Source organism: Hemitrygon akajei, chromosome 4 (genome assembly GCF_048418815.1).
Source record: "Hemitrygon akajei chromosome 4, sHemAka1.3, whole genome shotgun sequence".
Taxonomy (NCBI): domain Eukaryota; kingdom Metazoa; phylum Chordata; class Chondrichthyes; order Myliobatiformes; family Dasyatidae; genus Hemitrygon; species Hemitrygon akajei.
This window is the reverse complement of record NC_133127.1, coordinates 119,357,266-119,383,061: the sequence shown is the minus strand read 5'-3', so window position 1 is coordinate 119,383,061 and position 25,796 is coordinate 119,357,266. Positions and strand designations below refer to the sequence as shown.

The 25,796-nt window shown below is 44.3% G+C and overlaps 1 pseudogene; it reads right to left on the bottom strand.

Annotated features, from left to right (window-relative positions):
* Positions 1-25,796, bottom strand: part of LOC140726012 (uncharacterized) — a 134,996-nt pseudogene that overhangs the window by 2,668 nt on the left and 106,532 nt on the right.

Genomic DNA, 25,796 nt, shown 5'->3' with positions numbered 1-25,796 from the left:
CTCGCGCTCGTCAGCGCATTCCACTTTGTGAGCAACGCAGCATGTCAGGCAGCAACTGTGGAGGGAAATATTTTCGTTAATGTTCTGTACCAAGACCCCTCATCAGGACCGGAAAGAAAGGAAATAGAAGCAAGAATGTGTGTGTGTGTGGGGGTGGGGGGGACAGGGGAATGCGCACAAGCTTGCAAATTATAGGCAAGACCAGGTGTGGAGGAAAGTGGGTGGGTGGCAGAGAAGGGCATGAATCAAGAAGCTGGCAGGGGATAGATGGAAGAAATAAAGGGCAGAAAAGAGAAAAAAGGTCATTTTGAAGAAAAGCATGGAAGAAAGGGAAGGAGGCGGGGAACCAGAGGGAGATGATGTCCAAGTGTGGAGAAGAGATCGAGTGAGAGGGTGACCAGAATGGAGAAAGGGTAAAGAGGGAAGGGTGGGGAGGGTAGTAATTACCAGTGGTTAGAGAAATTAATGATCATGCCATTAGATTAGAGGCTACCCAGACAGAATGAGGTGTTGCCTGGTTTGTACTTATTGTGACAGTAGAGGAAGCCATAAACAGATATGTCAGAATGGGAATGGCAGAACTACTCTGTAGTGCACTTTTGCTCTGCCTGCCACAGAGGGCAGAATAGGCCAGTGGCCATCCTGTTAAAGTTTGAGTCCCTGTGTTCTGATGGAATTCAGCACCACCTTTAATCCTCCAGCACAACCCTTTGTGAATCAATCTCAGAACTGTCACAAAACCTATGATCTACCAGGTAGAATTATTTCTGCTCTCTTATCTGCTTCTCAGACGTGAACTGCCCACAGCAGGCATCTGAAGGTACTGGAAGAATGCCACCATAAATTCAAAGGAAGGCCAAGTGAACTGTCGCTGTACCCTCCATGGTCATGATCCCCAGTGATTACCTTAATCACATGCTTGACAGCACACTCCTATAGCAGACCCTGTTTTGAAATCCGTCGTGGGAAGTGATTAGAAGGGAGACAGAGTAAAAGATTCAAGGATATACTCTGTGCCTCTGAGAACTGTAGCACCTCCTCAAATCTGCCCCATAACCTCTCACAGTAGAGAAGGAAGGAGCGCTCAGGATGGTATTGCAAATCTTGAGGCTATGCATTTGGAGTACACTGAGACTCCAAAGACATTCTCATACAAAGCTATTTGCGGAAATGTCTCTGCTTCCCACATTAGTCTTAAAGATACCTTAGAATGAAACAAGTCAACCTTCATCTCAAGAAATTGTCTAAGATGATGAACTTGTGATCTGAAATATCAGTCGAAATTCTGAATTTCCACTCTTCAAACCAGTAAATGGCCATATTTGAATGCCATGCTAAAATTAAATAATTTTAGATGCTCTGTGCTTGGGTATCTCGGCATCTTATGGTAGTTTTATTCAGTGATGAAGTTGGCGATGCTTGGAAACTGAATACCAAAAGTAAGAACCAGTAGAAAAATTTGAATTTGCCATCATTTTTAGTAATTAAGGAATCCTACCTCTAAATAATATCAAACTGAGCATTACTCAACTTCAAACACAGCATGCCAGCGGAAAAAGATTTGCCTAGTTCACAAAAAGAAATTAATTGTTAGAGGCAGGCTGAGAATGACAATGGAATGCTTATAATTTGAACACAGTCTTTTTGCAAGAGTTATTTAAAACAATCATGGTAGCATATACAGGCAGAACTCAAGTCCTCACGTTGCAAAAACTTATATGAAGCTTTACAGAGTAAATCAGAAGTAGTATGTTAATTTCTGGTAACTATACCACACAAAATTATAAATCAAATGGAAAGGGTTTGCATTTATTTAGCACCATTTATGACAGGACAATTCCCTGAAGCGATTTAAAGTCAATAATGTCCATTTTTAAGATATAATGGTTCCTGTAATAAAAAAGAAACATCAAAAGACTGCAGTGAAAACCAAACAAATTGATCCAAATGTAAAAGCAATAAACTTTAAGCAAGAATCACAAAACTATGGGGCAATTTTTAAATACACATGAAATATTAAATGTTATTGATGAAGTAGCTCCATTCCATTATTTCAAAGTATTACCAAAGGGCATTTTAAATCAGTGAAAAGTAAATTTTAAACAAGTATTCAGAATAATGGCTCAAAGGCTCATAAACATTGGGACTAATCTATCAAGAAATATATGAGAATGAATTACCGAGGGAATTCAAAGTGCAGTTGAATACTATCCTGAAGGATTTGGAATCTTGAGCCTTGTCACTGGGTTCGGATATAGCCCAAGTGCCGAGCGAAAGACACTGAAGCGGGTCAATAGTTCACAGACTTTAATGCGACCAGAGTTAGAGGGAAAAGAAAACAATAAATGCTAGGCCAAACAGGGTTGTTAACTAAAACTTTCAAATGGAAAATGAAGTCTTCACTGCGGCTGAAGGGAATAACTAAATATAAAACAAATACTGCTAGTCTTCAGTCAGTTGACTTGACAGTCCAATTTCTCATGCAAGGCCGAATGCAAGCAGGCAGAGAAATGTTGCTGTGCTGTGTCCAAGTCTTGACAAGCACTGCGACGAAAAGAAAGTTAAATACTATCACAATGAAATAATAATTAGCTGACATGTGCACATTCATGAGTGCAATTACCGTATCTGCTGCGCTGCTGAATCCGTGATTATGACAAGCCTATCTTAATAAGTTGATTGGCTCTTTTTGCACCTACCTTTTATACTTCCTTGAATTAACTTGTCTACAGCGATGGACAAACTTATTCAGGTTTTCTCCCTGCTAATTTAGCAAGTATTTCAGACATTTTAATAAAAATGCCTCCATTGTATTCAGGAATTTCGTCAGAGCAGTAGAAGAGTCCTAGTCCTGATTAAAAGGTCTTGGTCCAAAACGAACACTGTTTATGCCCCTCCATAGATGCTGCCTGACATACAGAGTTCCTCCAGCATGTTGTGTGTGTTTCTCCAGATTTCTAGCATCTGCAAAATCTCATGTGTTTATGCCATGCTCATCTATACCTGATGGGGTGAGTATCAGTAAATGAATACTCAGGGCATTTGGAGAGTTTGTAGGTTGGGATGTGATAGTGAATAAGCCTTTCTTCCTCCTGGAGGTGTAAGATATTTGAAAATAAACACCTTCCAAGTCCCAAAAATGGTCGTATGTGAATGATATCATGCTGGACAACACCCTAAACATCTAGTCTTGCCTTGCTCTCACTTGAATTTTAAGAAATCTTCAAAATTTTGAGAACCAGGCAATTACCCCTCTCTGTTGTATTGTTCTTAGAATGATAGAGTCACAGTGAAGTACAGCACAGAAGCAGACCCTTCAGCCCATCTAGTCCATGCTGAACCATTTAAATTGCCTACTGCCATCGACCTACACTGGGACCACAGTGGTGCAGGTCGATGGGAGTAGGCAATTCAAATGGTTCAGCATGGACTAGATGGGCCGAAGGATCTGTTTCTGTGCTTTGCCTCTACCATCCACGTACTTATTCAAACTTTGGTCAAATGTTGAAATTGAGCTCGCATGCACCACTTGTGCTAGCAGCTCTTTCCACACTCTCATAATCCTCTGAGTGATGCAGTAACCCCTCATGCTACCCTTAAACTTTTCACTTTTCACCCTTATCCCATGACCTCTGGTTATAGTCCCACCCAAGCTCAGTGGAAAAAGCCTGCTTCTACTAACCCTATCTATACCCCTCATAATTTTGTAAACCTCATTCTAATCTTCTCTCAATCTTCTACATTCTCAGGAATAAAGTCCTAACCTATTCAATCTTTCCTTATCTCTCAGTTTCTCCAGACCTGGCAAAATCCTAGTAAATTTTATCTGTACTCTTTTGACCTGATTTACTTCTTTCCTGCAGGTAGGTGACCAAAACTGCACACAATACTCCAAATTAGGCCACACCAATGTCTTATACAACTTCAATTTAACTTCCCATCTCCTGTACTCAATATATTGATTTATGAAGGTCAATGTGTCAAAGCTTTCTTTACAACATTGTCTGCCACTTTCAAAGAATTATGTACCTGTATTCCCAGATTCCTTTGTTCTACCACACTCCTCAGTGCTCTGCCATTCACTGTGTAAGACCTTCCCTGCTTGGTCTGCGTGAAATTCCACCTGCCATTTTTCAGCTCATTTTTCCAGCTGATGCAGAGCCCTCTGCAAGCCACGATAGCCTTCCTCACTCGCCACTACAGCCCAATCTTGGTGTCATCCACAAACTTACTGATACAGATGCAGAAAGTTTATTCCAGATCATTGATATAGATGACAAAGAACAAAGGATGAGTCCTAATCCCTGTAGCACTCCACTAGTCACAGGCTTCCTGTCAGAGAAGTAACTGTCTACAACCACTCTCTGGCTTCTCCAACAAAGCCGACTTTCTCATCCAATTTACTATCCCATTTTGAATGCCGAGCATCTGAACTTCCGACCAATCTCCCACGTGGGACCTTATCAAGTGCCATGCTGAAGTCCATGTGGACAACATCCACTGACTTGCCTTCATCCACTTTCCGGGTAACTTCCTCAAAATACTCTGTAAGATTGGTTAAACATGACCTACCATGTGCAAACCCATGCTGACAATCCCCAATCAGTCCATGTCTATCCAAATATTTATATATCTGGTCTCTAAGAATACCTTCCAGTAAATTTCACACTACTGATGTCAAACTCACCAGTCTGCAATTTCCCGGTTTATGTTTAGAGCCTTTCTTAAACAGTGAAACAACATTGGCTGTCCTTTGGTATGTCTCCCGTCGCTAAGGATGGTTTAAATAATCTCTGCTAGGGCCCTGGCAATTTCTGCACTACCCTCCTGAAGGATTCAAGAGGACACCTGGTCAGGCTCTGGGGATTTATCTACTTTGATTTGCCACAGGATAGCAAACACTTCCTCCTCTGTAATCTGTACAGTTCCATGATGTCGCTTTGCTTCTATGTACTCCATATGCATCTACTGAGTAAATACAGATGCAGAAAGTTTATTTCAGATCCCCACATCTGTTTTGACTCCACATATGGATTATCATTCTAATCTTCCAGAGGACCAACTTTGACCCTTGCAATCCTTTTGCTCTAAACATATCTGTAGAAACCCTTTGTTACGAACCCCATAACTGGGGCACTTACCAGCAAAGATAGAGAGGTCCGTTGAAATCTGATGGTACTACCTTTAACAGTATTTATTGGTAAAAATACACAAAAATAATATCAATGCAAACATACAGATAATATACGTTGTCAATACTAAATCTAAAAGTGCGGGTATAATAATAATCAATAAGAAATAAGCTCTATCGTTGTCTAGGGGATAATGTATTGTCCGATGGAAATATAAAAGTCACTCAGTTCATGCAGGCTTCAGCCTTTGGTTGGAGTCAAGAGAGAGATTTTAGAAACTTAGATAGATAGATAGATAGATAGATAGATACTTTATTCATCCCCATGGGGAAATTCAACTTTTTTTCCAATGTCCCATACACTTGTTGTAGCAAAACTAATTACATACAATACTTAACTCAGTAAAAAATATGATATGCATCTAAATCACTATCTCAAAAAGCATTAATAATAGCTTTTAAAAAGTTCTTAAGTCCTGGCGGTAGAATTGTAAAGCCTAATGGCATTGGGGAGTATTGACCTCTTCATCCTGTCTGAGGAGCCAGCTTTTGCTTTTTATGATGTCGATCCTTCGAAATTTCGTTGGTGGCCTCTTCTTTAGCTAAGCCGTTCTTCCGTGGCGAGCCTGCCAATTCCCAGGCGAGGGAAAAGGATGCACGTGAGCCCCACTGGCTGTCGCTATTAAATGCTGTCACGGGATTTCTAGCGTTTCTCCTGGTGCGTCTAAAGGGGTTGTTCCCCAGACCCTCTTTTATCCTTACTCACGGGGTCTCAGATGTCAATCAGGTTGGGATGATGCAATCCCTCAACCAGCCCACTCTGGTCACCCCCTGAGGGCTTCAATGAATAGTACAGTACTCAATACACAATTCCGTCTCCAAGAGACAATGGCCGTTATCAATGGTTCCGCCTTTCTGGGGCCAGGACACATTCCAAAACCTGTGTATTCTGGACGTCTCTCTCTCATTTCCTGGGTCCCAGACCCGAATTAATAGCGATCTTGCGATTCTCGAAAGGAGGGGGCTACTTTGTACCCTTCGGCCCCTCAGAGTTGTGGCACATTCGTAACACCCCCTTCCTTCAAAGCGTGTTTTTAACCATCGGTAAAAACGAAGTAATACAGAGTCTTACAGGATTTTAAATCTAACACAATGCAAAAGGTTTTTTTTCACTCTAGAGTAATACAGTTATATATTCAATTCAGCATCTAAACAGTTAACGATTACATTGTCACTTCCTTTAATATCTTAACATCTTGTACCTTACTAAAGTCTTGTAGCATCAGACTCCAATTTAATAACCACCTATTTTTATTTCTTTCCTTCAGCAAACAAAAACTAAAGAGTTGTGATCTTAGCTTATGTGTATACTACAAAAGTTCATGCAAATACTAATCTTCATTTTACTTTCAACTGAACAGTCAAACTTCTTGGGGGTTGTCTTTATTATTCACATGCTTTGTCGAAATCCCTTCAAACCGGATCTGGTTAGTTAAAATGGCATCCCATCAACCCTCGCCCCTTTTCCAGTTAACTCCCACGTGGTGAGCTTCTTTCATAGGAGTTATTTTATCAACAATGTGTTCCAAACTTAGACCATTTTCCGAATTTCCACACAATTCTTTAATTTTAAGCAAATTGCTAGTTTTCTCTTCAGGACCCTTCAGGCTATTAGTTTTCAGTTTAAACTCTTTGTTCAAACAGCATTTCGAATTCTGCTTTTTCACACCACATTCTTCAATAACAATAGCGTGTGGGGCACCTTTACATTCCAACTCAACCTGTAATTGATTCGCAGGCACCGTGTTACCAAGCCATTGTCTCTGTAGCCTGGTTGCTGCTTCTGACATCAATCCAGACTTTAAAATTTCTTCATTCAATTTAGGAACTACACTTTTCTCTTTTCCTTCAATAATAAGATTCACATCACCACCTTTTATCTCCTCACTAACTTTTAACACACCTTCGAACACAAACAACTGGGAATTCTCATTTCCCACTATTACCAAGGTTAACCCTTTCTTCACTGAACCAAGTCCATCTGACCCATTCCTTTTCAACTGAATCAAATACCTCAGACTTTTTCTGAGCTCCATTACTAGGTTCAGTACCTCGTGCATCTTCATCTTGAACACACTCAAACAGGACATTTGCCTCTTCCAGGCTTTCAATACCCGTACCCTTTTCAAATTCTAAATTCCCCTGATCCTCCCAGCTACTCTCTGGGCAACTCCCTTCCGCAGTAAACTCAACCCCGCGGGCTGAAACAACCTCATCTGCCAACCCAGCAGACTTCTTCAAGGTAATGGCATCCTTTTCATCTAGGACTGCCCTCATTTCATTATTGGGAACACCTTTAGAATTTTCAACTTCTTCAAACAGTTCTGCCAAATTAGACAGATCATCCATGTCCAACTCTGGACCTTTTAACAGCCTTATCTGTTTCTCATCTTTACTTCGTGCCTCTATAAATTTTCTCCTCGCTAAGGGAGATCTACCTCCTTGCCCTTACTCTCTTTCACTTTACTACTCTTCATTTTACCACCCTCTAAACCCTCTTGGTACAGGGTCGGTAAAAACGTCTCGGCCAAATCGATACTGGCCTGATTTAAACTGGTCTCTTTCTCAGCTGCCTTTCTCGACATGCTGCGAGTGATTACGCATGCGGGATAGATCTTGGAATCTAGGGGTGGGACCTCAACATTCACAGGCTGGCTCGTCAGCTTCATTGCTGACCAAACCTTACCACTAGCTAAATCGTTACCCAGAAAGACGTCCACGTCAGTTCTCGGGAATTCTGATCGCACCCCTATTTCAACTGGTCCAGATACCCGATCACAATTCAGATTGATCCTATGCAAGGGCACCACTTCGGTCCCTTTTCCTATTCCTCTCAAAGCTGCCTCTGCAGTCTTACGACCAAAATCCAGTACCTTACTGCTAATCAATGACAGTTCAGTTCCCGTGTCTCTCCAGATCCGCACTGGAACTGGTGTGTCTCCCTCTCTCACAGACACGGTTCCTTTTGAAATACATGTCTCAGACCCTTATCATACTCTGTCTACCTGGGGCTCTCTCATCGATTTTCTGATCACTACAGCACATCCTATAGGGACTGCTGCATTCCATTTTCCTGTCTCCTTCCTAGATGCAATATGTCCCCCCTTTCCACGATTAAAACAGGTCAAGCCAGGACCTCTCCTGCCGTCTTGCCTCTCCTCCTCAATCTTACCACTAGCTCCCAGCGGGATCTCTGCCTCGGCTGGCGGGCTTTCTCTACCATTCCCACGGTCTTTCTGGTAACTCTTATTTGAGGAAAACTTTGTCTTGTGGGTTAGGGCATATTCATCTGCGAACCTAGCAAATTCAGAGATGGACTTATTCGGCTTCTCATTCAAATACATCCAGATATCCTCCGAAACACAACCTTTAAATTCCTCAATCAGAATTAACTCCCTGAGATGCCAAAAATCTTCTTCCACTATTTCTGCTGCACACCAGTGATCCAAGAGCACACCCTTCTCATAGGCAAACTTGGTATACGTCTGATTCCATCCTTTCTTTAAATTTCTGAACTTTTGTCTATAGGCTTCAGGTACCAATTCATAGGTCCAAAGAATGGCCTCCTTTACTTTTTCATAATTCTCAGACTCTTCCTCCTCCATGGACAATGCCGCATATGCCCGTTGTGCCTTCCCTTTTAACACACTTTGTAACAATGCCACCCACTGCTCTTTGGGCCACTTCTGATTCACTGCCACCTTTTCAAAAAGTAAGAAATAACTATCAACATCCGTCTCCTCGAACGGAGGTACTACCCTCAACTCCCGACCAACATTAAACCGCTCCTCTCGGTCTGACCCTTGAACTTTTCGCTCTTGCCTTAACTTCTCCATATCCAAGTCATGTTGCCTCTGTTTCTCCGCCTCCCTCTCCTTCTCGGCTCTTTCCTTTTCTTTCTCAGCTCTGTCCTGCTCTTTTTCAGCTCTTTCCTGCTCTCTTTTCACCTCTAACTCCTTTAGCTGGAGCTCATGCTCCCTCTTCCTCTGTTCTGCGTCCAGCCTCAATTTCTCCAACTCTAACTGAGCCGTCCCACTAACTGGTACCTTTTCAGGGATATTTTCCAATACCTCAGCAGAAAACACATTCTTCACAATATAATACTGAGTTATGGCCCTCTGCACCTCCCACTTTTTCATTGACAACCTCACCTCTGCGAGGTTTAGTCCTTTTGCAATATTTATCAATTCCGACTTTGTGGCCGCCTCTAGCGCCTCCAGAGTCGGGTTTACTATAAATTCATCTACGTCCATCTTTGCTGGTTTCCCATCTGGCTACCCGCGCAACCAGATCCAGGTTTGGACTTACAAGCCCGATTCACTGGCCTTCCAATTTGGTATCAAATCCCAGATGAGCCCCCAAGTTGTTACGAACCCCGTAACTGGGTCACTTACCAGCAAAGATAGAGAGGTCCATTGAAGTCTGATGGTACTATCTTTAACAGTATTTATTGGTAAAAATACCCAAAAGTAATATCAATGCAAACATATAGAAAATATATGTTGTCAATACTAACTCTAAAAGTGTGGGTATAATAATAATCAATAAGAAATAAGCTCTATCGTTGTCTAGGGGATAATGTATTGTCCAATGGAAATATAAAAGTCACTCAGTTCATGCAGGCTTCAGCCTTTGGTTGGAGTCAAGAGAGAGATTTTAGAAACTTGCCAGCTTTTTCCTTTTTATGATGTCGATCCTTCGAAATTTCGTTGGTGGCCTCTTCTTTAGCTAAGCCGTTCTTCCGTGGTGAGCCCGCCAATTCCCAGGTGAGGGGAAAGGATGCACGCGAGCCCCAGTGGCTGTCGCTATTAAACGCTGTCACGGGATTTCTAGCGTTTCTCCTGGTGCGTCTAAAGGGGTTGTTCCCCAGACCCTCTTTTATCCTTACTCATGGGGTCTCAGATTTCAATCAGGTTGGGATGATGCAATCCCTCAACCAGCCCACTCTGGTCATCCCCTGAGGGCTTCAATGAATAGTACAGTACTCAGTATACAATTCCGTCTCCAAGAGACAATGGCCGTTATCAATGGTTCTGCTTTTCTGGGGCCAGGACACATTCCAAAACCTGTGTATTCTGGACGTCTCTCTCTCATTTCCTGGGTCCCAGACCCGAATTAATAGCGATCTTGCGATTCTCGAAAGGAGGGGGCTACTTTGTACCCTTCGGCCCCTCAGAGTTGTGGCACATTCGTAACACCTTAGAATTCTCTTTCTCCTTGTCTGCTAGAGCAACTTTATGCTTTTTTCAGCCTTCCTAATGTCTTCCTTAAGTGTTCTCTTGCATTTCTTAAACTCCATAAGCACCTCATTTGTACCTACCTACCTATACTTGCTATGCATCTCCTTTTTTCTGTTAATCAGGGCCTCAATATCTCTTGAAACCAGGATTCCCTACACTTGTTATCTTTATATCTGATAGGCACATACAAGCTATGTGCTCTCAATTGTTTTTGGAGGCCTCCCACTTTCCAAGTACACCTTTGTCAGATAACAGCCTGTCCCAATCTACACTTGCCAGATCATTTCTGATACTATCAAAATTGGCCTTTCTGCATTTTAGAATCTCAACCCGTGGACTAGACATATCTTTTTTGCATATTTATTTAAAAACCAATGTCATTGGTTTTTTTGCACTGGATGCAAAGTGTTCCCCTACACAAACTTCTGTCACCTGCCCTGTCTCATTCTCTAATAGCAGATCCTGTATTGTATGTCCATCATTGGGACTTCTACATACTGATGAAGGAGTTAAAGTCATTTACTATAACAACTTTATGCCTCTTGCAACAATTAGTGATCTCTCTACAAATTTCTTCCTCTAAATCCCTCGGACAATTGGATGGTCTGTAATATACCCTCATTATCATGGTCATACCTTTCTTATTTCTCAGTTCTACCCATAATGCCTCACTAGATGAGTTTTCCAGCCTGTCCAGACAGCACTGCTGGGACATTTTCCCTGATTAGTAATGCAACTCTCCCCCCCCCCCCCCCCTTTAATCCCTCCACTCTGTCATGTCTAAAACAATGGAACCCTGGAATATTGAGCTGCTAGTCTTGCCCCCTTGCAACCAAGTTTCACTAACGGCTACCATACCATAATTCCAGGTGTTGGTCCATGCCCTGAGCTCATCTGCCTCTCCTACGATACTTCCTGCATTGAAATACATGTAGCTCAGGACACCAGTTGCAGCATGCTCAACCTTTTGATTCCTGACTTTGTCCGATGTCCTACCAACATCTGTCTCCACAACCTCTCCACAAACTTCTGGCACTCTGATTCCCATCCCTGGCAACTCGTGTAGCATTAAGAAACTGTCCCACTTGGATATTAGTCCCCTCCAGTTCAGGTGCAAACTGTCCCTTCTGAACTGGTCCCACCTTTCCTGGAAGAGAGCCCAATGATCCAAAAATCTTATGCCTTCCCCTCCTACACCAACTCATTAGCCACATATTAAACTGTATAATCTTCCTAGTTCTAGTCTCACTAGCATATGGCACAGTAGCAATTCTGAGATCACAACACTGGAGGTCCTGCTCTTTAACTTAACACCCAACTCCCTAAATTCCCTATGCAGAACCTTATCATTTGTCCTGACCATGTGATTGGTACCTACATGGACCACGAGTTTTGGCTGTTTACCCTCCCACTTGAGAATGATGAGGACTCAATTCGAGATGTCCCAAACCCTGGCACCTGGGAGGCAACGTACTGTCTGGGAATCTAGTTCTCATCCACAGAACTGTCCGTTCCCCTGACTAATGAATCCCCTATCACCACAGCTCACCTCTTCTCTCTCCTTCCTGCCTGAGTCACAGAGACAGACCCAGTGCCAGAGACCTAACCACTGTGACTTTCCTATGTTATGTCTTCCCCCCCACAGTATTCAAAGTGATAGACTTGTTGTTAAGGGGGGTGGCAACAGGGATACTCTGCACTGGCTCCTTAACCCTTTCCCCTTCTTGACGGTCACCCAGTTTCCTGTGTTCTACACCTTGGATGTAACTACCTTTCCATATGTCCTATCTATTACCCCCTCAGCCTCCAGATGATCCAGAGTTCATCCAGTTCCAGCTCCAACTCCTTAACGTGGATTGTTAGACGCTGTGGCTGGATGCACTTCTTGCAGTTGTAGTTGCTATGGAGGTGGTCTTCATGCCTTCTCACATCCTGCAACAGGAACATTGCACTATCCTGCCTGGCATTACTACTGTCCAACTGAGCAAATGTAACAAAGGGTGGGGGGAATCCCTCTATGACGAGCTTTTTGTTTTTGCCTTCCCTGACTGAATCCTCAAAGAGCTAAAGCCTCAGAATCTCCACTCTGACTGTCCACTCCAACAAAGGCCGCTCCACTTGCTCATCATGCCTGGGAAGGCAGTCCATCAAAGAGAGGGAAAACTCTGATTTCAAACCTCCGCCGCCTTGCGGCCATACCCACTCATGGCTTGGAGAATAAACCCTGAGGACAAATCTGGAGCTGGAGTCCCTAAGGCAGTCCGACTTTGCCTTCAACCTCATTCTGACAACTCCTTGGATCTGTCTTCACTAGGGAAGACACAAACAATCTCCCAGATGTAATAGTGGCCAAAGGAACTAGGGTAAAGGATGAACTGAAGGAAATTTATATTAGGCTAGAAACGGTGTTGGATAGACTGTTGAGTCTGAAGGCTGATAAGTCCCTGGGACCTGATGGTCTGAATCCCAGGGTACTGAAAGAGGTGGCTCTAGAAATCGTGGATGCATTGGTAATCATTTTCCAATGTTCTATAGATTCAGGAACAGTTCCTGCTGATTGGAGGGTGGCTAATGTTGTCCCACTTTTCAAGAAAGGAGGGAGAGAGAAAACAGGGAATTATAGACCGGTTAGCCTGACGTCAGAGGTGGGAAAGATGCTGGAGTCAATTATAAAAGAGGAAATTACAACACATTTGGATAGCAGTAGAAGGATCAGTCCGAGTCAGCATGGATTTATGAAGGGAAAATCATCCTTGACTAATCTTCTGGAGTTTTTTGAGGATGTAACTATGAAAATGGACAAGGGAGAGCCAGTGGATGTAGTGTACCTGGACTTCCAGAAAGCTTTTGATAAAGTCCCACATAGGAGACTAGTGGGCAAAATTAGGGCACATGGTATTGGGGGCAGAGTACTGACATGGATTGAAAATTAGCTGGCTGACAGGAAACAAAGAGTAGTGATTAACGGGTCCCTTTCGGAATGGCAGGCTGTGACCAGTGGGGTACTGCAAGGTTCGGTGTTGGGACCGCAGCTGTTTACAATATACATTAATGATTTAGATGAAGGGATTAAAAGTAACATTAACAAATTTGCTGATGACACAAAGCTGGGTGGCAGTATGAAATGTCAGGAGGATGTTATGAGAATGCAGGGTGACTTGGACAGTTTGGGTGAGTGAGCAGATGCATGGCAGATGCAGTTTAATGTGGATAAATCAGAATCAGACTTTAATCGCCAAGTAACTATGCACATACAAGGAATTTACTTCCGGCAGATGTTGTCTCTCTGCTCATAACAATAATAATGATAGATATAAATGAAAATATAAATTATACATACAGGTAGTGCAATCCAAGTAATAGTTAGCCGACAGTTAACCGGCAGTTAACTGTTCAGCAAAGTGACCGTAGTAGGGAAAAAACTTCTCCAGTGCCTATTAGTCTTAGTCTGGAGGGATCTGAAGTGCCTACCAGACGGAAGCAGATCAAACAGTCTGTGCGCAGTGTAACGGGGTTTTTTTTCTTTTTCTTTGTTACTGTGTATGTAATCAAAATGGCGTCTTTGTTTTGTTAAAAGTAGGAATGCTGGCGCCTGTGTTAATAGTAGGAATGCTAGCGTCTTTGTTATGATAAGTGCTGGAAGCTTGTTTGGGACTGTAAACTGATTGTTGGCGGGGATTTTGGGGAGTCGGGGCGATGGAGTGAGAGAGAGAGGACGGGATGCTGGAAACTGGGCGACGGTCCCCGGCCCAAGGTTTTCGGTGATGAGACGAGACGGAGACAGAGGAGTGTGGAGCGTCTGGTCGACCACTGTGGGAGGTCCCAGGAGGCGGGTCGAGGAAGTCGGAGGGGATCGAATAGCAGAAGACTTCAGTAATTGAGCTCCAACGGTTGTGCACGAAGTGGTTTGGACTTTGATAAGTTTGGCGCCTTTTCTTTTTTTCTCTTATTCATATATACTGTATCATTAGTAATCGCTTAGTTATAGTAATCTTTATAAATTGTACTCATTTAATCGCATAAGGTGTACTGTCTGTTTTTGGGCGAGGCAGGGACATCACACAGCATCCACACCAGCTGATTACCCAGCTTGGCGGGGCCGAAGGCTGCTCCCCCTAGACGAGAACGAGTTTGAGCGATGCCTGAGGCGACCCAGGGGTTACATTGTGGGGTGCTGGTCCGGGATTGATTTCTGCGGAAGCTGTGTGATCGCCCTCTTTGAATTGTGTCTGCGGCGAAGAGCTGGTGTGCCTTTGTGGGTGTGCGATTGCCGGTTGTCTCTGCATGTGTGTTGGGTGGGGTGGCTGCTGTTGGTAGCCCAGAGGTCGTTGTTCGAGTTCCGACTAGCGCTGACGAAATGGTGGTGGTACCATGGGTTGTCCGTACTGTTTGGAGAGTGAGGAGTGACAGGTTGGGATGTTTCAGCTATGGTGGGCTCCGCCCGGTTGTTGGAATAATGTCCAGCCCTAAAGGGGCGGAGACGTGGGCGGAGCAGACCTCTCAGTTGTTGGGTGAGTGGCAGTGCTTGGCTGAGGGAAAGCGACAGGGATTGGTTGAAAGTTTGAGTAAGCGGGCTGGTAGCGTTGTTAGAACTGTCGGGCGCAATTATCTCGAAGTGACAGCTGCCAGTTCTGGGAAAGTGTGGGAAAATGCATGTGGTTCGACTGGAAGTCAAATGCCGCAGCTGGGGGGCTTATCATATCCGTGGCAGGAGATTGGTGGGAAGTTTTTAGGGTATCCCTTTTGGTTAGGAGGGCAGATAAATTGCTTGCGGAGACAGGGGGATTTGTCGAGGGGATCAGTTGTTCCGTTGATCCGAGAGGTGTCGGGAAACTTAGAGGAGGCCCAGTGGGGGAACGGCTTGGGGTCTCTGGGGGAGCACGTTCCCAGCAATGTACCAAGGAACTCCTGCAAGGAACAGACCCTATTCCTGAAGGCTTAGAGGGACCACGCACTCAGGTGTTGTTACGGATGGATGGAAGTCAAGTTAAAGCCATCCTCGGCACCGGGGCACCGGTTAAGTTGCTGTCCAGTTTGTGTTATAACCGTTTTTGGAAGCCTTTACCCTTGATGACATTGACGGCACTGGAGATTTGGGGTACCAGTGCCGGTGATTATAAAGACGACGGTTGTTGGTCAGTGAAAATGGAGTTCTTAGAGGCAAATGTGGAGGTGACTGAGGTTCGTGAATCGTTAATGCTGATGTGTCCGGACACTGTTGAGACGGGCAGCGTTTCGGTTATGGAGAGAACCAATATCCTGTTGGTGTGCTTGGGGGCCTGCCCGGAGGAGGCGGGTGAGAGCTGTTTGGAGGCATTGTTGATGCACTGAGAGTTTCAAGCTGCTTGTGCGGACGTGTGTAGCAGCATTGGGCCGATACCGAATTCAAACAAGAGCCGTTGGTGGTATGGCCTGGAGGAGTATCTGAGAGTGAGACCCTCTTAGTGGACGCTGCGAAATACCACCAGGGAGGGGAGTTGACTGCTGAAGACACCTCGGTGAGGCAGAGGTTGCGGCGACTGGCCCCTACAGCGTGGCAGACGTAGGCAGCGTGTGTGTGGATTATATTGGGCCGTAGAGGCGATGGCCTATCTGAGTGTTGCGAAGAGGTTTAAGGTGCTGGATCTGAGGAGTGGATGTTGCCAGATCCCGATGAATGAGGCCGCCAAGGAGAAGACGGCGGTTAAAAGTTTCCTAGGAGTCTTTCCGGTCCGAAAAGATACCACAGGGTATCGCCGGAGCCCTTGCAACCTTCCTGCAGGGCATGTGGAAGACCATGGGGGTGTGGAGGCGTTTGGAATTTTGACGTATGTGGATGATCTCCTGGTATTTGGATTTGCCTCAGGAGAATATGAAGTGAGGTCGTTGCAGGAGCGGCTGAGAACTACAGAGTTAAAGTGTTTTCTGGACACGTGCCAGAGCTGGCGAAGGTCGCAGCTCGTGAGTGTCTGTCTCTACGGAATCAAGTTTGAAATGAAGACTGAGAGACCGGAGAGAGTGATCTGGAACCATTTGAAAGACTTACAAGTTGGAGAGAACGAAGAAAGTTGTTTGACTGAGGGCCACAGCAAACAGAGCCTGGAGAAGGGATTTTGCGGAGGTGAAGAAATTGCGGACAAATCTCGGAAGGGGGAAGCGGTAGCTTGAAGGGAACCTGAAGATGACCATCGACAGTTCAAATTAAGTGCAAAACCTGAAGGTTGATCTGGAAGAAGTCATGAGGAGAAAAAAAGCTGGAGAGAAGTGCAGTGAATACTGAACTGGAGGGTGACCAATTTTTAACTGCTGCTTTTCAGGTCGGGGTGGAAGAAGCTGTTGGAGTAACTGCATTCCAGATTGAGATGGCCGGGATGCAGGAGTCCGAACTGCTGAGCCAGGGGTCAGAGAAGATGGCAATCTCAATTGCAGGAAGCTGAAGAGACTGCAGGAGCAGTGCAGGTCACGTGTTTCCGTTTGGAGAAGATCAAACGGCAGCTACCGATCAAAGAAATGAGGAAGAATATGGATTCAAAGGCTGATGTGCTGGATGTGTGGTACATGCTGCCTTTTGCTGACTTTCCCTCGATTGAGGAAGAGACCTTTGGCCCTTCTTCCACTGAGTCAGGTGTAGTGGGGAGGGTTAGCTGTGTGCAGTGTGGGGCATGAGTGAGAGGTTGAAAGAGGAGTTGGTAGTGGACCCAAGGTATCCCCAGCTGTGTCCTAGCCTAAGGGTTTAGGTGAGGGGGGTACGGAGGTCTCAGAAAGGTTTGGGAACGCCCAGATAGTTGGCCTATATAGCGCCTAAGGAACAGGGCGTGATGTTTACTGTGTGGGGAGGAGATGTCACTGCTGGTGTTTGGGTTACGGTGTGTTGGCAGGAAAGGTGACGAGTTATCTAATAGTCATGAGGACATGACTTTTATTTGGTGGGGGGAGAGTATAACGGGGTTTTTTTTCTTTTTCTTTGTTACTGTGTATGTAATCAAAATGGCGTCTTTGTTTTGTTAAAAGTAGGAATGCTGGCGCCTGTGTTAATAGTAGGAATGCTAGCGTCTTTATGATAAGTGCTGGAAGCTTGTTTGGGACTGTAAACTGATTGTTGGCGGGATTTTGGGGAGTCGGGGCGATGGAGTGAGAGAGAGAGGACGGGATGCTGGAAACTGGGCAACGGTCCCCGGCCCAAGGTGTTCGGTGATGAGAGGAGACGGAGACAGAGGAGTGTGGAGCGTCTGGTCGACCACTGTGGGAGGTCCCAGGAGGCGGGTCGAGGAAGTCGGAGGGGATCGAATAGCAGAAGACTTCAGTAATTGAGCTCCAACGGTTGTGCACGAAGTGGTTTGGACTTTGATAAGTTTGGCGCCTTTTCTTTTTTTCTCTTATTCATATATACTGTATCATTAGTAATCGCTTAGTTATAGTAATCTTTATAAATTGTACTCATTTAATCGCATAAGGTGTACTGTCTGTTTGTTGGGCGAGGCGGGGACATCACACAGCATCCACACCAGCTGATTACCCAGTTTGGCGGGGCCGAAGGCTGCTCCCCCTAGACTAGAACGAGTTTGAGCGATGCCTGAGGCGACCCAGGGGTTACAGCAGGATGGGAGGAGTCCTTTATGATGTTCCCCGCCCTCTTCTTCAACCTGGAAGAGTACAGGTCCACAATAGAGGGCAGGGAGGCTCCAATAATGCGCTCGGCAGTCCTCACTGTGCGCTGTAGTCTGGTTCTATCCTGCTTGGTGGCAGCTCCAAACCACACAATGATGGAGGTTATCCACTTTGGTGGCAAGAACAGGAAGGCAGATTACTATCTAAATGGAGTCAAGTTAGGAAAAGGGGAAGTACAACGAGATCTAGGTGTTTTTGTACATCAGTCAATGAAAGCAAGCATGCAGGTACAGCAGGCAGTGAAGAAAGCTAATGGCATGCTGGCTTTTATAACAAGAGGAATTGAGTATAGGAGTAAAGAGGTCCTTCTGCAGCTGTACAGGGCCCTGGTGAGACCACACCTGGAGTATTGTGTGCAGTTTTGATCTCCAAATTTGAGGAAGGACATTCTTGCTATTGAGGGAGTGCAGCATAGGTTCCCAAGTGTAAAGGGGGTTTCTTCTTTTTTCTTTGTTACTGTGTATGTAATCAAAATGGCTTCTTTGTTTTGTTAAAAGCAGGAATGCTTCTTTGTTGTGAGAGAGTGCTGGAAGCTTGTTTGGGTTAAAATTTACTGATAACGAGAATTGTATTCCTTTGTAAACCAATTGGGATTAATGTTGTTCTTTCTTCTGAGTCTGTAAGCTATTGTTGGCGGGCTTTTGGGGAGATCGGCGCGAGGGGTTGAGAGAGAGAGGACGCGATGCTGTAAGCTGGGCGAGGAACGGACCCCAAGCGGGGGTCCAAGGCCAGGAGGTACTCCGAGGAGAGGAGATGAAGATAGATGTGCTTGGTTGACCACTTCGGGTGGTCCTGAGCTGCGAGTCGAGGAGTTCAGAGGGGATTGAATGGTGGCCAGAAGACTTCAGTAATTGAGCTCCAACGGTTGTGCACGAAGTGGTTTGGACTTTGATAAGTTTGGCGCCTTTTCTTTATTGTTTTTTCCTTCATATATACTGTATCGTTATTAATCACTTAGTTATAGTAACCTTTATAAATTGTACTCATTTAATCGCATATGGTGTACTGTCTGTTTGTTGGGTGAGGCGGGGACATCACACAGTATCCACACCAGCTGATTACCCAGTTTGGCAGGGCCGAAGGCTGCTCCCCCTAGACGAGAACGAGCTGAGCGAGCCTGAGGCGACCCAGGGGGTTACACAAGGTTAATTCCCGGAATGGCGGGACTGTCATATGTTGAAAGATTGGAGTGACTGGGCTTGTATACACTGGAATTTAGAAGGATGAGAGGGGATCTGATTGAAACATATAAGATTATTAAGGGATTGGACACACTGGAGGCAGGAAGCATGTTCCCGCTGATGGGTGAGTCCAGAACTAGAGGCCACAGTTTAAGAATAAGGGGTAGGCCATTTAGAACAGAGATGCAGAAAAACATTTTCACCCAGAGAGTGGTGGATATGTGGAATGCTCTGCCCCAAAGGCAGTGGAGGCCAAGTCTCTGGATGCATTCAAGAGAGAGTTAGATAGAGCTCTTATAGATAGCGGGGTCAAGGGATATGGGGAGAGGGCAGGAACGGGGTACTGATTGTGTATGATCACAGTGAATGGCGGTGCTGGCTAGAAGGGCCGAATGGCCTACTCCTGCACCTACTGTCTATTGTCTATCGTCTATTGACCTTGGTGCCGAGCTGTATCAGCTCTCGCCCTTCCCTTGGACAACATCAGTGTTGTGGAGAGGGGAGACTTGTAGCTTGGGCAACTGCTGGTCTTCCAATACAACCTTGCCCAGGCCTGCACCCTGGAGAGGACACTCCAGCATCGCCTCACTGCGATGGCATGACTGAAGCAAGACTTTCCAGGCGCAGATCCACGGTCTCATGAGACTAACGGAATGCACCACATGCCCTCACCTTACTTTAATTTGTTTTTGCTAATCAATCCCAAACACTGATTGGCCACCTGTCAAAGCTCCAGATAACTGGCATGAGTTGTTGCCTTTAATAGTCAATCAGCGAACCTGAGTGAATTCTGTCTTCTCAAGCTTCTGATGACTCCAATAGGTTGCTGGTCAAAAGCTCCAACAAAAATGCAAACTATGAGTTCAAGTTATAAACAATAGTCACTTGATTGAATCTTTTTTTTTTAACAATAACCTTTTTACCTCACCAATTAAACCTCTGTTTGAAATTTATTTGGTTCTGTGGTCTTGAATTCATGCTCTTTGAAACCGTTAGGTTAGGTATATTCTGGTTTTAAAACACCCTGTGATTTACTTTATCTAGTTGCTTTGAAATCATTAAGCAACAATCATTTTACCTTTTAGCCTTCTGTATTTATTGAAAAAATTCCTCAATTCACATTTTCATACCTCAGAATTCCATCACTCCTCGCAATCAATCATCATCCCAGTCGTTCCCATTTATATCCCTTGTTGTGGCAATCAGAATTGCATGCAATATCTTTTGCACCAATAAGTAGTAAAGTGACCAAATTATTACATAGTCTTGTGTGAGTCTTGATAGTTTTATGACATCCTACATGACCATAGATGTTCAGGTATGTTTCCAGTGGCAACACCCTTCCAGCTACCTGAACTGAGTGAGTTGACAACACATCCTCCGACAGTGAATTGAGGAAGCACAGTCTTCAACAACAAGGTAAGTGAAGAAAACTAGGACCGGAACAAACCCATCGTGTGTGATAAAAAAAAACGCAATTATTGAACAGTGTCTCCTTGGCTGGTGAATCACAGGACAGGTGGTGTCTCAGACAGACTTATCAAGAAGCAGCTTGGAAAAGCTGTCTAATTTTGAGCTTCTCACCATGTTCCTAAGATTTTGTGCTGTTTTTAATTTGTCGGCATGGTAGTTGAACAAACCATATGGTTGAGTCCAGAGGGATGCCTGAAAACATGGTCAATAATCTTGTAGAGGAATAAATAGAAGCAACAGAGGCAATCTTAACTGATGGTCTTTGAAAGGTGGTTAATCAACAGAATATGCGTTTACTTCCATGTACATGTCTTGTGAACTGCTGGCAGCAGTCTGGGGGAGCTACTTGTAGACCACATTAGTAAATGTACAAATGCTTTAGATTCCAAAATTCAAAGGAATGTTTTGTAAAAATAATTCTCATCATTTCAATTAGCAGGTTAACATTGAAACCAAGAATTCCTGCGTTTTAATAGTGTGCTTTCATATTGGAAATATAGAAGCACAGAAAACTGCACCGACCTTTTCAAGTCTGCTCCAGAGTTCAGTGAAAGTATTGCTGACCCGCTCTCTCAATACCATGATCCTCTTCTTTCATCATTCTTCTAATCTTTCATGATGCCCTTAATTCTTTCCCTCCTTCTCAAATATATTTGGTGACTTGATCTCCACTGTTTTCTGTGATAGCCAATTCCACAGGTTCACACTCTTCCACGTGATCTTTCTTTCTTCTCAGTCTTAAATTTCTTATCCTGCATCTTGAGACTGTAACCCCTGGCAGAATCTGTATATTTCAAAAGATTCACATTCATTTTTCTAAATTTCAGTGAATATAACAGTTCCAATTTCTCCCGAGCCAGCAATCAGTCTGGTGATCCCCTGCTGCATTCCATCTATGTCATTCATTACTTAGCTAAGGAAACCAAAGCTGTAAACAGTACTCCTGGTGTGGTCTCCAGGCTATGATCAACTGTAACTAAGCATCCTTCTGGTAAGATTGCAGGGGCTTTTATGGGATCAATCAAAGGGGTTATTGGCTTTATTAAACACTTTTTTACAATCACAAGACACCGCTAAACACGAAGAACTTAAAGTACTGCAGGTCTAACCCATCAGCGAGTTACTCATGGGTGGAGAAACTGAAGGATCTGGACGATGTGGATGTGCTGCTGCCTGTGTTAGAGAAGCATCGGAGGAATTGATGCATGAAGGCGGTGTGGAGTCTAACAGCGAGTGATTGTTACTTGTGATGGCTACACCCTGTTGGACATTGTCAGTGTGGGATGCTGCAGGTCCGAGTCATAGCAGGTGAGCTGTGTGGCCTTGGCTGTAGTAAGGACTGGGCCTCAGGCTGCGCAGTTGCCCACTTACAGCCGTAAAGGAGAGAGGAGCCAGAGTCGGTGTTGAGCGGCATCCGTGCTGGAGTCGGTGCTGCCCCCCAGTGTTCACATAGCAGAAAACAAGTTGCACTTGTTTCAACTTGTTTTCACTATTTCTGTTGTTCCTTTTACAACTTTTACAAGAGTTCACAGTCTAGATTTATGTCCTTTTCATCGTTTTACCTGCATATTCAATTTTACCTATTAATTAAATTCATAACCCTTTATAACAACCTCAATCTAATCAACGATCCTGCCACAATTTCAACAATTTTACATATATGCCTCGTCTTTGTATCTGATGCTATACTTTACAATTGGTACTGTTACCTTGTTGCAGGGGAAAGGTAACATTACATTCAGGAGAATTAATACCTTCAGACTGAGCCTTGCTCAGAACCAGTGAGAAGTACTAAACACCAGAGGAACACAGGAGGTCAGGCAACATCTATGGAGGAGGTTAAGCAGTCGATGTTCCAGGCCATAACACTTCACCAGGACTGGAAAGGAAGGGGGAGAAAGCTAGAATAAGAAAGTGGGAGGGAAGGAGGGGGATTGGGAAGGAGTACAAGCTGGCAAGTGACAGATACAACCAAGTGAATAGGAAGATAGCTAGGTTGGGGGGGGGGGTCCGAATTTAAATGAGAAGCTGGGAGGTGATAGGTGGAAGAGGTAAAGGGCTGAAGAACAAATCTGATAGGAGAGGAAAGTAGACCATAGGAAAATGGGAAGGAGTAGGGGCATCAGAGGGAGGCAATGGACAGGTGAGGAGAAGAGCTTCTTTCCCCTTTACAGCTCTGATGAAGGAACTCAGCTGCATAGATGCTGCCTGACCAGCTGAGTTCCTCCAGAATTTTGTGTTTGTTGCTCTGTATTTCCATCATCTGCAGAATTTCATGTGTTTTGGAGAAGTATTGATTTCAGTTCAAAGCAGAGTGGCCCAACAATTGGCATTGGACAATTATATGACAATTCTGCAGTTTGATTTTGGCAAATAAGGGCTTAAGTTATGAGAAAAGTTTACACGAGGTTGGATTTATTCATTTGAATACAGAAGTCAGAGATAAAATTGGAACAATTGTGAAAAAAAATGATCTAGTGCTTTCCCGGTGTATATGATGAATTAACTCTTCTCGGGATTCCTGCCAGGTACTGGTAATGATTTTAAACAACAGTTCGATGATAAACTCTGTCATCTTCACCAGGGGTGATGCCTGAACATGTCTAGTCTGGTGATATATATACCACCATTGTACATCCCTCCTGATTGGTTAGTCCTCATCCAATCAGGTTTCCGCTCTCCCACCTTGTTTACAATTGAATTCCAGTTCTTACTTGGAGCAAGACCTTTGGTTTTGTTAAAATTATTTGCCTCTAGCTTTATTTCAATGACTTCCTTTACCAGGTGGTTCCAAAAGCCAGTGGCATGGCACAATAATTCTGTGCCATTGAAGTCAATCCTATGGCCACTGAGAATGCAATGTTCTGCTACCGCCGATTTCTCTGGGTAACCCGAATGGAGAGACCTGCTGTGCTCCTTGATGTTGGTTTGCAATTCAATTGTCATCAATGTGGGGCTGCAGAAACCTGATTGGATGAGGTCTAAGCAATCAGGAGGGACGGATGACGGGGGTATACCTACCACTGGAGTAGACACGCCCAGGCATCATCCCTGATGAAGATGGCAGAACTTGTCACCGAAAAGCCGGTTAAAATCAATACTGTACCTGGCTGGAAGCCCGAGAAGAGTTCTTTCATGAACAATTGTAACTTTAGAATTCTGATCTGGCCACTGAGGAGTCGATTTGAGGAATTATTTTATGTATAAATCTAGAAATCTCTAACCTGCCAGGCCCTGGATGTTCAGAAATCTTTCCAGGCAGTTATAGGCAGAATCGTGTTGCTGAGAAGTACAAAGGCTACAATACTTTTTTAGTGGTAGAGATTATGTATTTTGGAAGTGTTACTACAATAACTGCATGGGTAACTGCAGTGCAAAGGAAGCAAAAGGCCTCAATTCCAGCATTTTGATGTTATTTCAGAAGCAGGTTTATTATCACTGTCTTATGTTTGTGAAATTTGTAGCTTCGCTGCAGCAATATAGTACAAGACATAAAAATTATAGAAGATGCAAAAATAAGTAAACAGTACAAAATATGAATAGTGATGTAATGTTCATGACTGTAGAGAAGTCTGACGGTGGAGGGGAAGAAGCCATTCCTAAAACATTGAGTGTGAATCTTCAGGTTTCTGTACCTCCTCCCAATGGTAGTAACATGAAGAGAGCATGTACTGGATGGTGTGAGACTTTAAAATAGAGTTCAGCTTCTTGAGTCACTGCCTCTTGAAGATGTCATCAATGGCTGGGTGGGTTGTCTCCATGATGGACCTGTTTGTGTCAACAACCCTCTGCAGCCTCTTGGATTCAATGCAGTGGAAGCTTCGTGCCAGGCTGTGATAAAACTGTCAGAATGCTCTTCACCGTACATCTGCAGAAATTTGCGAGAGTCTTTGGAGACATCTCGTCTCCTCAAAGTCCTAATGAAGTAGAGCCATTGGCATGTCTTCTTTGTGATTACATCAATATGTCAGGTCTAATGTAGATCTTCTGGGGTGTTGACACCCATCTTTAATATCCGTATTTTTCCCTTTCTTTTGGAGACCCTGACCTGGAGTTACACGCTGGCTCTTTGCGGGAATGGGACCCACTTTCAGGGTTTCACAACCGGCCGTTGTCGTTCAGCATACCAAGGGCTTGGCCTAAGTGTCAGGCCTGGCTTTAGAAGCCTAGGATCTTGGGGCTCTGGAGATGGGTGGATCAAAGGTTGGTGTCAGGGCAGGAGACCCACGTGTTGGAATATCTATGACTGCATGCCCAGATCTTTGGGCGCAGAACTAAAAAAAAGCGATGTGGTGGACTTTTAACATTGTAAACCACTGAGTTGTTTGTTATGTCTCCCTGCTTGCTGGGAAAACGGAGACACTCCCTTCTCCATTATTAGGGAGCTTGGTGGCAGGTGCCGGTGCTCTCTCTGCTGGTGGGGGTTGTTGCTTGCTGCCAGTTATGCGCGGGAGGGAGGGGAACTAGGGGAGACTTTGGGGTCCTAACTTTAACTGCCATTCATTCTTTGGAGCACTCCTCTGTTTTCATGGAGGGTTGCAAAGAAAAAGCATTTCAGGATGTATGTTTTATACATTTGTATGACATTAAATGTACCTTTGAAACTTGAAGCTGCAAAACACTTTCCACTACTCATCCCTCAATAAAGATTGGTATGTGTTCTCCTAACTTCCGCTTCCTAAAGTCCACAATCAAATTTGTTTTTGTCTTGTTGATTCTGAGTGTGAGGTTGTTCTTGGGACACCATTCGACCAAGCAAACCATCTCCCTCCTGTACAATGCTCCTTATAAATGTGCTCATTGATGGAGAAGGCTGTACCTGAAATGGATTGGCCTGTGTCCACTGCTTTGTGTAAGCTTTTCTGTTCCTGAGCATTGGTGCTTCCATATTAGGTCATGATGTAAGTAGTCAGGATACTCTCCTCTGTGTACCTTCAGAACTTGTCAATGTTTTTGCAAACTTTTCAGAAAGTAGAAAGGCTGCCATGCCCTCTTTCTAATGGCACAGGGCAGCTCCTCTGTAGTGCTGAGGGATTGAAAGTTACTGCCCATCTCCACCTCAAA